Here is a 14,769-nt window from a genome sequence, read left to right on the forward strand (position 1 = left end):
CACTTCTGGGCATTATGCAGAGACAACTAAGCAACAGAATGAAAATGATATTTTCAGCTGGTGAAACACTGAAAACCAGCCCTGCAATGACCATACTACCTCCCAGCATAAACATGTGAATGGTAGACTAGCAAGAGAGCCGTGAAGCACCTCCTTCGAGAGCTGCAGTAAGGGAAGGGGTTCTGCTCTGGCCATTTGGTCTGTCATATTAATTAATTAATTGAATTGCTATTTATGGCTTTGGGAGACTCAAAGATCACTGCAGAGAAGCTCAAATATAGCCTGAAATGAATCAGCATGGCAGGGCGGAGGGATGGGGCCAAAAGTTTGCAAGAATACAAACACAGTGGCCATGAGAGAGAGTGCAGAAATAATGACATTAGGAAAGAAAGGCTAAAGTTAGAAGGGGAAAAAATAGATAGTGAGAGAATGAGAAGGAAAGAAATAGAGAAAAGAAGGAACGTAATAAATAATGACAATTATAAGAAATTTGGAATGGAGGAGAAATGGATGGAACGAAAAAGGAATGACAGAAGGATGGAATAACAAAAAAGAAAATAGAAGGAACAGGAAATGAAGGAAGCAAAAAGTAAGGTAAAAATGAAAGCTGCAAAAACCAGCAGGAAAAAAGATGGAAGAAAACAGAGAGTGTTATGAAAGGAAAGAAGAAAGGGAAAGAAAGATGTAAAAAGAAATACATGGAAACAAATAATGAAACAAAGGAGAGAAATAAAGATTGGAAGAAAAAAGAGAGGAATGGAAAAAAGGAACGAAAGATGGAAAGAAAATAGAATTGGGGCAAATAAGAAAATACATCTGAGAGAAAGAAGAATCATGCAGAAATTAAAAAAGAAACCCTGAAAGTTTGGGGGTCACTTGCTATGCTCACTTCGTGCAAACCGATCACGTGGAGGGTGGCTATTTCTTTTTTTCTGGCTAGTTCCCTTCAGACCGGTAGTAGCCTGTGGCGGGAAGTTAGTTATACACAAGTTCTCATGACAGCTCGTGGCAAGGGCGCCCAGGTGCGCCCCTGGACTCAAGGGCGGGAAAGGCGCGGACTCCTTGACCTCTTCAAGGAAACGGCACGCTTTATGGCAGCCGCTCAGACATAATGCCCGTGACGCAGATGAGCGGGAGAATGATGACAATCCCCTCTCCCTCGTGGTCACAACAATGTCGCGTTGCTCATTAAGGGCCCCTGGATGCGCAGGTTGGCTTCCGTTTCCGACCGCTGTTTATATGTCGTGCTTTAGCATTTCCTGCGTTGAGGAATGCCGCTGTTCCCTCGGTTGACTCAAGGAATTCTCTGTCTTGAAATGTTCCTCATCGCCAGAAAACAGCCTTCGCTCATCCTTTCTCCCCATCCTCGCGCCTACGCGTGGCGCTTCCTGTTTTGAGCCCGGTACCTCCACGACTTCCTGTTCTTGGTAAATATCTGAGGACTTCTGTCCCTCAGCTGTGTTTTCTTCCGTTTGGTCCTCTCCTCTTGCGTCTTGCACATCACGCTGCTGATGTCAGAGTCACAAGTATTTGTGGCCATTATCATCCACAGACCTTGGCTTTTTTTGCATCCGAGTTAAACAAATCTTATCAAAATATTGAGCATCCGGTAAAACTCATGTTTTCACTCGGGTTTTGCGTCAGCAACGAGAGTAGCTGGGACTCAAGAAATCATCACCAGTCAGCATGCCAGGGCATCTTGGCCAAAACTAAAGCATAACAATGGTTTACAAGCATTGGCAAAGCCAATAGGTTGGCTATAGGTTTGGATGCTTCCATCCATGCAGTTACTCCATACTTCCATACATTCAGACGTCATCCATACGCTTAGTCACTCATCCTTGCACTCACCCATCTCTTAGTCCACCCATTAAACCATTGTTGCTTGTTCCCACTTGTCCATTCACAATAGCGCACACAAACCCCTGGTCAGTGAAGACGCACTTTCAGGTATTGAGCGGTCCTACTGGCGTTGATGCTTGTTTGCAAGAGGTATGGGAGAGCCAGGGTTGGATTGGGATACAAAATAGGCCCGGGCACCTTAAACAAAAGTGGGCTACATTTGCGGATTGCGCCTTTTTGCAAAACACTGCTTTAGTGTTTTAAGTATTATCAAAAGAAGGGGGAATGGGGGCGTTAACCCCTTACATGCTCATGACGAGCTCAGCTCGTCATGCAGTACACTGGTCGTGTGCTTATGACGAGCTGACCTTGTCATGAACAATAGGATCCACGAGACATCAGCACCGGGGGGGAATTGCCTTAGCATTGAAGGTGTTAAAAGAGGCATGTTTTCTTAACTTCATGGAGATTTAAAAAATGCAACACTTGCCAGGACTGTTTGTGCACGGTTTAGTTCACAATGGTGAACCACACCTGAATATAAGTGAGGCCACTTCTGCTCAGGCCGTTTGCCCTGCTCAATCTGCATACATTAATGGATCCCCCTGCGAGAGACAGGGAAAGACACCTCTGCCCCCTCTAGTAAAAGGAAGGTAATAGAGGCCCATCTGTCCCCAGAAAGGCCGCTTAGGCCCCCACTGGGCCACTGGTGGCATCTTAACATCACAGACACTGCATAAATCGTCCCCCACGCTGGCCAAAAAAGCGGCCCACAGCTGCAAATAAGAAACCTGCCCATCACCCATTGCCTGCGTGCCTTTCTTACCAAACTGACCCTGGAGAGAGCTTTTAGTATTGCAAGACTGCTAGCAGCAGCACCGCCCTATTTCCTCTGTGGGCCACCACGGTGGAGGTCGGTTTTGGGCCCCCTGGAGGACCGTTTTTGTTACGGGGGTCCTGCAATATCGGCCCTCTATAACAAAATCGGCCAAAACCAGCCCTAGCAAACAGCGCGGCAGCCCCTCCAACACCCGGATGGGGGGCAGGGCAGCCGATCAGTTTGCCAGGGCCCGTTTCGATTCCTAGTCCGGCCCTGACTGCTAGTCTGCGAGAGGTGTGAGAGTGCTTCAGGTAGTGTGGATTGCTGGTCTGTGAAGTAGAGCCAGCTGAAGATAACGAGGGGCATATTATAAATCAGTGCCCTGGCCCCATTGAATATATGTGGGCCACATTCCAAGCAGTCACTCAGGCAATCACTCATCCATCTGTCCATACTCTTAGTCACTTACATACATGCGCACACACACACGCACTCACACACACATATACACTCTCTCGCACAATCCCAGTTATCAGGCTGTCCTATTAGTGTTGCTGGTTTTTTTGTGAGTGGTGTGAGAGTGCTTCCAGTATTATGTGTATTATGTGACTGCCAGTCTGTGAGACAGAGCCAGCTGATAATGAAGAGGGACCAATTATAGCTAAATGGGTGGCACCCCTTGAATATACGTGCCCCACATTCCAATTGCAGGCATGCGCTACAAAAATACCTGTAAAGTAATATAACATTAAAACGAATTTTTTCAAAATTCAAGATTAGCAAGTTGTTAATCATTAGCACAATGTGACCACCTGAAGTGGGGGGCACGGCTACCCTTGAATGCTCCTGCCTGTCATTAGCTGAAGCCGCAAGCTTCAATCCCTCTCCCTCATGTGTAAAGCCCCCACCGAGGGAGCTATGGACCGTTTCAGTTGAAAGGGATGACATTCCCTTGTGCAAGCACTGCTGTGAGGGACATGAGAGAGTGGTGTGACCCTGCTACTATATTAGGGGAGTGCTTTCAGCAGTGTGTAACTTCCAGTCTGTGAAGATTTTATTGTTTGTGTAAGATTGCAATTGTGTGTTTGGTGGGGTGCAAAGTAGTGTTTGCTTGCTACTCTGAGGAGTGCTTAGGAAAGTGTGTGACTACTAGCCTCTGTGGGTTGTGGGAAGTCTTCACGTAGTGCGTGACTGCTACTCTGAAGGGTGTGTGAGCCGACTCTATAGGGCATGTGTAAGATGTGAGTATCATAAGAATGCTTCCATTAGCGTATGAGGGGTGTGAGAGTGCTGTTGGAATTCCGGGTGTGTTTTGCTTTTCCATCATAAGTACTATAACACTTCCACTCCAGGTGAAGCCGCTCTGTGTAGTTCATAACAATGCATGCATTTTACTCTTGAAACAGCACTCTAGCAAAACTACTTAAGAAGAGCCCTCGTCCTCCTCTGGTTAACCCTGAAAGTCTGCTTTCCATAACGATTCTGCCAAAACATCAAAGGGGGGAGGGGGATTAGTGCTTAATTTGAGCCGGTAGTTTCTGGTGCGCGGCACCAGCACCTAATTGTCAGCACCCGTGCTCATGACAGTCTGCCACATGGTGGCGCCGTCTGCCTAATTTAGGTATGAGCATAACAAAATCTGTTTATTCCTTCAAAATACATTAGCAATGAAAAATACATGCCACCCAAGCAATTCTTATAGCTTTCGTGGCCTGGAATAGTGTTGTCACAAATGTTAGGGTGTAATGGTTAGTAGTCATGCTGGTACTGTCATTGGCAGCGCTGGCAAGGACAATGGATGGTACAAGCAGCAGTGTTCTATTGACGAGGGTCCTGGCACCTATTTTGTTTTTACAAATGAAGCACTGGGGGCATTAATGTCCCGGGCTGTCCATTCATTTATTTTTGAGAATTGTTGCACACTGACCTCTGGCAAGCCCTCCATATCCAACCTGAATAGCTTCTAACCAGATATTCATTCAGCAATGACCCCTATCGACACTTGTATATTTAAAATACTTTCCTTTATTGAACTATTGAATAACACATATAGATTTCATTTCTCAATTTATTGCAAAATAAGTATGTACATTACAATGTCACAAATACACCAGTATTAAAAACTAGCGGTGGGTGGAATTTGCATAGTCGCGCTACGCAGAGCTTTGCGAAATAGTAAAACATCTCCGCGAGCACGCAAAAAGTTCTGCGAACATGCTGAATTGCTTGTTCCGCCCATTTGCGATGCTTTTTTCCTGTTCACGAACGCTGTTTGCATGCTCAGGGAGAAATATCTTGCGAGCACGCATTTTGAAAGCGCAAACAAGCAAAACATTTTGCAAAGCGGCGGATCGCGTACTTTTTGGCTATTCCGCGGAACGCGAAATTACCCAAATTCCACGAGCGGAACGGAATTTACCGCCCAGGCCTATTAAAAACCACAATTCATGGGCGATATGCATATCATACACACCTCTCAATCATTCACACACTTAATACACTAGAGAAGGATTGCTTTTATCCCCACTTTGGAGAATGCAGAAATCTTTCTTTCACATGACGGAATCATAGTCCTTAAACCACACTAAAAATGGTTGAAATATGTTTCGGGGGCTTCAGTCATTTTTGAGCCACTTGCTTGAAGACCAGTAGATTTTTAAAGGGTTTCTTCTGTTGTTGGAAAGGCGGGGCTTGCAACATCTTTGCTGTTTCTGCATATGACATGCAGTTATCTATTTTCATTTTTTTCCTCATATTCCCATGTTGTTTGTTTATTTAGACCAAATCACAATTCAAGAGGTCTTTATTCTGTGTTGCTGTTTTTAGCAGAGATTTATTGGTTCACAAATTCAATTAAAAAGGGCTGACTCCCTTTGATGTTCTTTGCCTCACTTGGATGTTCTTGGAAGTCAAACGTTTGGATCACGGAGGCCTGAATTCTGATCTCTAATTGCAAACACAACAGTGATGGACAGAATGTGGATCAATGTCACACATTCACCCCAGTCCAAAGATCTGGGCCCAAATCCATCGTTTTTCCACTCCACACCACCCTGGGTTAGACAATGGCGATATGCAAATCAGCGCTGACCCTGTGCCCCATGGGAACAGTCCAGTCCGAACTACAAAAGCCATGTCCTTCCCAGAACGGAATCAAGCATCCGAGGACCGGCCCGGTTTCGAGGTAACACCTCTCATCAGCCCGGCTAGCTTGACTCCAGTGGTGTGGAGTGCCTGGGACTCACGTCTGAGCATCCCCAGTACACTTAGAGCCGTAATTGCAAACACAACAGTGATGGACAGAATGTGGATCAATGTCACACATTCACCCCAGTCCAAAGATCTGGGCCCAAATCCATCGTTTTCCCACTCCACACCACCCTGGGTTAGACAATGGCGATATGCAAATCAGCGCTGACCCTGTGCCCCATGGGAACAGTCCAGTCCGAACTACAAAAGCCATGTCCTTCCCAGAACGGAATCAAGCATCCGAGGACCGGCCCGGTTTCGAGGTAACACCTCTCATCAGCCCGGCTAGCTTGACTCCAGTGGTGTGGAGTGCCTGGGACTCACGTCTGAGCATCCCAAGTACACTTAGAGCGGTAATTGCAAACACAACAGTGATGGACAGAATGTGGATCAATGTCACACATTCACCCCAGTCCAAAGATCTGGGCCCAAATCCATCGTTTTTCCACTCCACACCACCCTGGGTTAGACAATGGCGAAATGCAAATCAGTGCTGACCCTGTGCCCCATGGGAACAGTCCAGTCCGAACTACAAAAGCCATGTCCTTCCCAGAACGGAATCAAGCATCCGAGGACCGACCCGGTTTCGAGGTAACACCTCTCATCAGCCCGGCTAGCTTGACTCCAGTGGTGTGGAGTGCCTGGGACTCACGTCTGAGCATCCCCAGTACACTTAGAGCGGTAATTGCAAACACAACAGTGATGGACAGAATGTGGATCAATGTCACACATTCACCCCAGTCCAAAGATCTGGGCCCAAATCCATCGTTTTTCCACTCCACACCACCCTGGGTTAGACAATGGCGATATGCAAATCAGCGCTGACCCTGTGCCCCATGGGAACAGTCCAGTCCGAACTACAAAAGCCATGTCCTTCCCAGAACGGAATCAAGCATCCGAGGCTGATAGCCAGAAACCGGTCCTTGGATGCTTGATACGATGGATTTAGGCCCAGATCCTTGTACTGGGGTGAATGTTTCTGAACGAGGAATTAGGGGTCACAGGCAGTAGCGCTCTTAGATTAATGTTTCTTTCTGGACGTAAACTTTTTCTCCGAGTTGGCAGAATTAACAAGTTCTGTGTTCCCAAGAGAAGTGCCTGGGACTCACGTCTGAGCATCCCCAGTACACTTAGAGCGGTAATTGCAAACACAACAGTGATGGACAGAATGTGGATCAATGTCACACATTCACCCCAGTCCAAAGATCTGGGCCCAAATCCATCGTTTTTCCACTCCACACCACCCTGGGTTAGACAATGGCGATATGCAAATCAGTGCTGACCCTGTGCCCCATGGGAACAGTCCAGTCCGAACTACAAAAGCCATGTCCTTCCCAGAACGGAATCAAGCATCCGAGGACCGGCCCGGTTTCGAGGTAACACCTCTCATCAGCCCGGCTAGCTTGACTCCAGTGGTGTGGAGTGCCTGGGACTCACGTCTGAGCATCCCCAGTACACTTAGAGCGGTAATTGCAAACACAACAGTGATGGACAGAATGTGGATCAATGTCACACATTCACCCCAGTCCAAAGATCTGGGCCCAAATCCATCGTTTTTCCACTCCACACCACCCTGGGTTAGACAATGGCGATATGCAAATCAGCGCTGACCCTGTGCCCCATGGGAACAGTCCAGTCCGAACTACAAAAGCCATGTCCTTCCCAGAACGGAATCAAGCATCCGAGGCTGATAGCCAGAAACCGGTCCTTGGATGCTTGATTCCGGTCTGGGAAAGACATGGCTTGGTAGTTCAGACTGGACTGTTCCCATGAGGCACAGGGTCAGAGCTGATTTGCATATAGCCAGTATCTAACCCAGGGTGGTGTGGAGTGCAAAAAAACGATGGATTTAGGCCCAGATCCTTGTACTGGGGTGAATGTATGACATTGTTCTACATTCTGTCCATCAACTGTGTTTTTTGCAATTTTCACCCCGAGTGTGCTGGGGATGCTCAGACGTGAGTCCCAGGCTCTCCACACCACTGGAGTCAAGCTATCCAGGGTGATGAAGGCTGATAGCCAGAAACCGGTCCTTGGATGCTTGATTCCGGTCTGGGAAAGACATGGCTTGGTAGTTCAGACTGGACTGTTCCCATGAGGCACAGGGTCAGAGCTGATTTGCATATAGCCAGTATCTAACCCAGGGTGGTGTGGAGTGCAAAAAAACGATGGATTTAGGCCCAGATCCTTGTACTGGGGTGAATGTATGACATTGTTCTACATTCTGTCCATCAACTGTGTTTTTTGCAATTTTCACCCCGAGTGTGCTGGGGGTGCTCAGACGTGAGTCCCAGGCTCTCCACACCACTGGAGTCAAGCTATCCAGGCTGATGAAGGCTGATAGCCAGAAACCGGTCCTTGGATGCTTGATTCCGGTCTGGGAAAGACATGGCTTGGTAGTTCAGACTGGAGTGTTCCCATGAGGCACAGGGTCAGAGCTGATTTGCATATAGCCAGTATCTAACCCAGGGTGGTGTGGAGTGCAAAAAAACGATGGATTTAGGCCCAGATCCTTGTACTGTGGTGAATGTATGACATTGTTCTACATTCTGTCCATCAACTGTGTTTTTTGCAATTTTCACCCCGAGTGTGGAGTCCCAGGCTCTCCACACCACTGGAGTCAAGCTATCCATGCTGATGAAGGCTGATAGCCAGAAACCGGTCCTTGGATGCTTGATTCCGGTCTGGGAAAGACATGGCTTGGTAGTTCAGACTGGACTGTTCCCATGAGGCACAGGGTCAGAGCTGATTTGCATATAGCCAGTATCTAACCCAGGGTGGTGTGGAGTGCAAAAAAACGATGGATTTAGGCCCAGATCCTTGTACTGGGGTGAATGTATGACATTGTTCTACATTCTGTCCATCAACTGTGTTTTTTGCAATTTTCACCCCGAGTGTGCTGGGGATGCTCAGACGTGAGTCCCAGGCTCTCCACACCACTGGAGTCAAGCTATCCAGGCTGATGAAGGCTGATAGCCAGAAACCGGTCCTTGGATGCTTGATTCCGGTCTGGGAAAGACATGGCTTGGTAGTTCAGACTGGACTGTTCCCATGAGGCACAAGGTCAGATCTGATTTGCATATAGCCAGTATCTAACCCAGGGTGGTGTGGAGTGCAAAAAAACGATGGATTTAGGCCCAGATCCTTCTACTGGGGTGAATGTATGACATTGTTCTACATTCTGTCCATCAACTGTGTTTTTTGCAATTCTGATCTCCGCAGGTTTCTGTTCTTTGGCCCGTACAACATATAGCAATATTGAGCAAGCATTCACATAGAGCTTGGCGTATTTAAAGTTGGAAGAAACAAGCAAACATATGTACTCCAATACTCCAAGCACAAATTACAATCTGCATCAGGGATAGCTGTCACAATTCCAACCATGTACCATGAAAGATCGTGCAAGAAGAAACGCCTGGTTTCTGAACGAGGAATTAGGGGTCACAGGCAGTAGCGCTCTTAGATTAATGTTTCTTTCTGGACGTAAACTTTTTCTCAGAGTTGGCAGAATTAACAAGTTCTGTGTTCCCAAGAGAAGTTGCGAGCCAGGGAGTTCTAAAGAGTGCCTTGTTCTCCCATCACACCGCAGTCAACAGACCGGACAGCAGCAGATTCACTCGCTAGCCTTGCTAGGCACGAAGATCGGTTCGCATACCAGCACCCTACAATTACTACACGGATTCTTCTGGGGCTGGAAAAGATTACATTTACTGAAAAATATGCTACTGCTGTAGCAGGGCATCAAAGGAGCCCGCTGACCTTATCTTTAGGAGCCAGTCTTCCTCATCCTGAGAACCCGGCTGGGTCCTCACGTGAGCTTTTTCCTTCAATTTCCACGGGGCTAATCACGTTCACACAGGCTGCGCCCCTTTTACCATCCAGATGTCCCTACACTAGGAGTCCTGAAGAGACCCCACATTCACAGAAGGGTCGAAACGCTGTCGACAAGTTTATAGAACAGACGATCACCCAGCTAGTGTCACTGTATATCTAGGCTGTAAAAATGTATATTGATGGGTCGTTTCTTGGAATTTATGGAAACCTTTTATAAACTGTTCATTGTATATAGTCACTTTTTTGGTTCCATTTCACTTGGGGACACAATGCACAAAGTATTCCGCTTTCTGAATCTAAGCAAGTGTTTATACTATTTACTGTGTGTCTATATAAACATCATAGAGCAAACTGTGTAGAAAGTTTATTTTGTTCTCGGATATTATTAGATCCTTCACAAGCCCATTGCAATTGTGCATATTCATTGCTTGAATACTTTTTCCTTATTATCCACTGGAACCGCTGTTTTCCTTGTATATAACTAGCACCCTGGTTCCTTGTGAGTAGGGTTCCCCTGTCTTAAGTTGTGATTGTTCTCCCAGTCGACATGAGGTTATGTCCAGAAGTGGATGTGCGCAGAGAACAGTGAGAGGTGAGGGGCTGATGGAGAAGAGGGCGTTTGGGGCACTGTAACATCACCAGAATCTGGGCCTGCTACTCCTAGCACCTCGAAGCGGGGATGTAAAGCATCCTAGGACAAACAGAAAGGAATGAAAGTGCAGGAAGGACACAGAAAGAGAGTGTGAGAAACAGAGGAGAGAGAAAGAGAGTGAGGGAGCAGAAGACAGGGACAAGGAAGAGAGTGTGAAATGGTGAGAGAAATTATGTTGAGAGCGATGGTGTGAAAATGTTGAGTGCAAAGAAGTCTGCACACAGGAGAGCGAGGCTGCGACAAGAGTGCATTGTTTCTGAATGCTCTAATGTTTTGAAAGTGTTGAATGCCAAACAAAGCTTTGCTGAAAGAGCCCTCACAAGGAGAGAGCACTGGATGTGACAGCATTGAGTGTGTAAGTGCTCAACACATGACACAACTTTTGCAGCACTCTCCCCCAGATTGTCTTTCACTGCCACCGTGTGTGGGAGGATGTTGCCTGTGAGAGTGGAGATTTCAGAGTGTACTTGTGGGTGTGCTGGGAAACTTAGAAGCCTTGGCCCTCCAACCCACAATTACCCCCAGCCTGCTTGGGAGACAGAGGCTGAAATTCAGTGTTTACTGCAAAGAGGGTCTATTTTTTCCAGCCGCGTGGCTTAAAAAGTAAGCTAAAAATCTGTGCTTAGCATAGTTTGCTGCCTGAATGGTATTTTGCTGCTTTTGTCTCTGCATACAGATACATAATACAACCAGTAACATTACACCTACACCAAGCCAATGATGGTTAGTTGCATAAGATAAATAAGCAACAACTATGGCTTTGTTCTATACACCATTGAAAATGCTTCAGTTCTGACATGATGAGACGGTGAAAGAACTGTAACGACTCTCTTTGAAGATACATTAAAGGTAGTGAAGGGTGGAACTGCTGCAGAGCTAAGATTTTGTTTTTCTTCCTGAGGATAAGGGCAAAATTGGAGAGCCCGATAGGGCCCCGTCTCAGCACTTGTTTTTTAGAACTGACGGTGTTGAGTGCCGGCAGGACCCGGCTCACTTAAAGCCCTGACGTTATGTGTAAAATCAGACGAGGGTCCTCATGGCACTTTACCATCACCAGAATCTGGGCCTGCTACTCCTAGCACCTCGAAGCGGGGATGTAAAGCATCCTAGGACAAACAGAAAGGAATGAAAGTGCAGGAAGGACACAGAAAGAGAGTGTGAGAAACAGAGGAAAAGGAAAGCGAGTGAGGAAGCAGAAGACAGGGAGAAGCAAGAGAGTGTGAAATGGAGAGCAATTATGGGGAGAAAAGATGCGAGAGTGATATATACAGAGAAGAAGAGACAGAAACTGGGAACATTAAAGTGAATAGTGAGAGAAGAGGAAAGCAGGTGAGGGTTAGCCAATGAGAGAATAACAGAGAACAGACGGTGAAAAGGAGAAGGAAGGATCACAGAAGAAGATGGGACAGACAAAGGAATGAAAACGAGTTATAGAAAGATGCTGACGGTGAAACTACAATGAAAAGATAAAAAAGGTAGGGGGGCTACTGAACGTGAGGTAGAGAGAACAGAGTGAAACAAGCGTGTGGGGGAGAGATAGAGGCAGAGACGAATGGCAAGGGTAGGAAAGAGGAGATAACAGATAGAGAAAGGGGTGAGAAGGCGAGAGAGGAAGAGGTGGAAAAGGGAGCAAATAGAGAGATTATGTGATGGTTCAATTTGTAACTCACATGTCAGAGCTTTCAGTTCCAATAGCAGGCATAGCCAAGGTGCTGAGGGGGATAATGCACAGGCTGCTGTTATTTGTGCAGGACTCTATCTGAGGGTCCTGCACAGAGTTCGAGTGGACAGGATCTCCTGGGAACAGCATTCCCAAGCTTTTTAATTTTACCAAATAAGTTCCCATATTTCTTGATAAAAAAACAACCATTCCTGAACACTTAATGCTGAGCTTGAGTTGCCTTCATCTTACCAGGAAATTGGAGGTCAACTGTACTGGGAAGGGAGAAGATGAACAGACAGCTGAAGAAGAAACACGCCTTTTATCTGAGGTGCCTGTCACTTCAAAGAAATGTAAATGTGTGGATCTGGTTAAATAGAAATTCTAAAAGCTTCAGGGGAACCTATTTAATGCTGTGTGTGATACATTTTTAGGTCGATTCTACCAGACAGAGTAAGCTATCAGGTTGCAAAAGACATGTTGCAGGCTTACCAAGAACTTATAGGGGTTTGTAGTGAGCCCATTGCTTACCACTGTCTGTATTTATTGCGAATCTCATTTTATTGCTTCTTATTTAATGGCTTTCTTTGTCCCAGTTTGTCGGTCTTTTTCCCCTGTCTGTCCCTCTCCGGAACATAGCCTCTGATTGGCCGGCTTCTATCCATCCACAGATTACTTTTAAGGAACAACTTTTTTCATTTTGTTTAAATATGTCTTGTAAGTGCTTCTCCATCCCTGTCAAATACCCCTCGGCACTCTGTTTTGTTGTTTTCCTCATGTTGCAAACTCTCTCTTGGGTGCTTCTCCCCCACCAAACTCCCCTCCTCCACCGCATTCTGTGTTGCTTTCTCGCTCGTGCGTGCTTCTCCTCTGGCCCCTGTGTGGTTCTCCCTTGTGTGCTTATTTCCCCCTCCCACCAGTTCTTCCCTTGCCCCCAGGCCTACCTTTTTGTTTTTTAATGTATTGGTTTATTTACTTGTTTCAGCCCCAACCCCTTAATAAAAAAAACTCTTCCAATCTATTTATTTTTAATTTGTTTTAGTTACTGCTCCATCTCGGATTGGTAAATTAAAAAATGGTGCTGACATCATTTTGTAGGTGCACATGCATAATGAGTCGTGAGTGCGAAGGTCATCAAACTGTGTGCGCCTACAAAATGACGTGGTCTCTGCGTCTGCATCACTGCGTCTTTTTAATTTTTTTCAAGTTTACTTTTGGCCGTGCTGCATTTTATCTTGTTCACTCTGTGCAGCATTGCTAAAAAACATTGGCAAAGCAATACATTATTGACTAAAATTGTTTACAGTGCTTCTGTCACAGGCAGTGACTTCAGTGTGCTATATTCATGTCATTCATTCTGAGTGCATCGAATAGGATTCAAAGCATTGACCCTCAGGTTAGCCACACAAACACCTGAAGTGTTTGCATTAACCAACTAAGCTTTCCTACCAGAACAATGCATGTTTGTAAAATTGGAGAATTCAAGAAGAATGATGAGCCAGGAGACAGTGGCATCCAACAACTCCATCAGGTCAAGGTTTGGAAGAGAAACTCCAGACACCCCTACACAATGCACTGACCGTCCTGATCTCATCAGAAGCGGTTGCTCCTCACGCTGCTCCCTGCTGCTCTACTTGCTGCTTGGTATCGTAACGCCAGACTGCCAGCTCCTTCAGAAAGCAACTAAAAACTTGGATATTCGATAAGTAAAGCACCCCCCCTCCCTCAAGCGCCTTGAGACCCTCTGGGTGAGTAGTGCGCTATACAAATTTCTGAACTTGAACTGTACCACTCCCACTGACCTCAGTTTCACATTTCAATCTACAACCTTCCCAGTGGCACTGTGGAATATTCATGACAGGCCACCAACAGAGCAAGCCAACTGTGTTCCTTTTCACCTCCAATCAGTGGTCGCTGCATGCCCCTTCAGAGGTCTGATTGGTCCCAGAGATGCCACTGCTCACTGTAACTCGCATAATTACAATTACAGAGCTGGCAGGATCTGAGAATGAAGATGCTCACCCAGGGAAAAGGTGCAAGCATGTCAAGCAGTTTTGTGGCTGTTGAAGGAGCAGTGAGACTAGCATTCTGAAGAAAGCGAGATGCAGGGGTGTAGCTTTCGTTAGTGCAGCAGGTGCAGTGTCACCGGGGTCCAGAGGTCTGAGGGGCCAACTTAACCCTGATCATTACTGTATTTCCAAGTTTCATCAGCGGCTAGGGGAGCCATTTCCTTCCTTACACTATGGTCCATGACACACTACTTATTCCACTTGGGAGATGGCATTTCATCATCCTTATAAATACACCTTTTTATGACCTTATGATGACTAAGACCGTGTCAGGCCACAGCCTGAAACTGTGGGGTGTCCGTAACCTGTGCCGTCCCTGTTATTTGGACTAATATGATCTTGCTAAATATCTGGAAGAGTTCTGCTGTCTACTGAGCATGTGTAATAAATCTGTCGAACATTTATCTTCCAAATTGTTCCCTTCCATTTAGTTCTGACTCATAATATATGAGTGAAAATTACATGGAACTGGCAGGGTGCGAAAATTAAAAGCAATTAAAGATATAAGTGAAGGAAAACTTTATGGACATTTTGAAAAATAATTTATTGCCGTACCAGGTTGCACACCCATTTTTTAAAACTGCCTGTCAGGCACCTCAGTGGCCATCACGCACAACCAGGGATGACTCCTCTGTTGGAGCGG

Source organism: Lissotriton helveticus, chromosome 8 (genome assembly GCF_964261635.1).
Source record: "Lissotriton helveticus chromosome 8, aLisHel1.1, whole genome shotgun sequence".
In the NCBI taxonomy this organism is placed as follows: domain Eukaryota; kingdom Metazoa; phylum Chordata; class Amphibia; order Caudata; family Salamandridae; genus Lissotriton; species Lissotriton helveticus.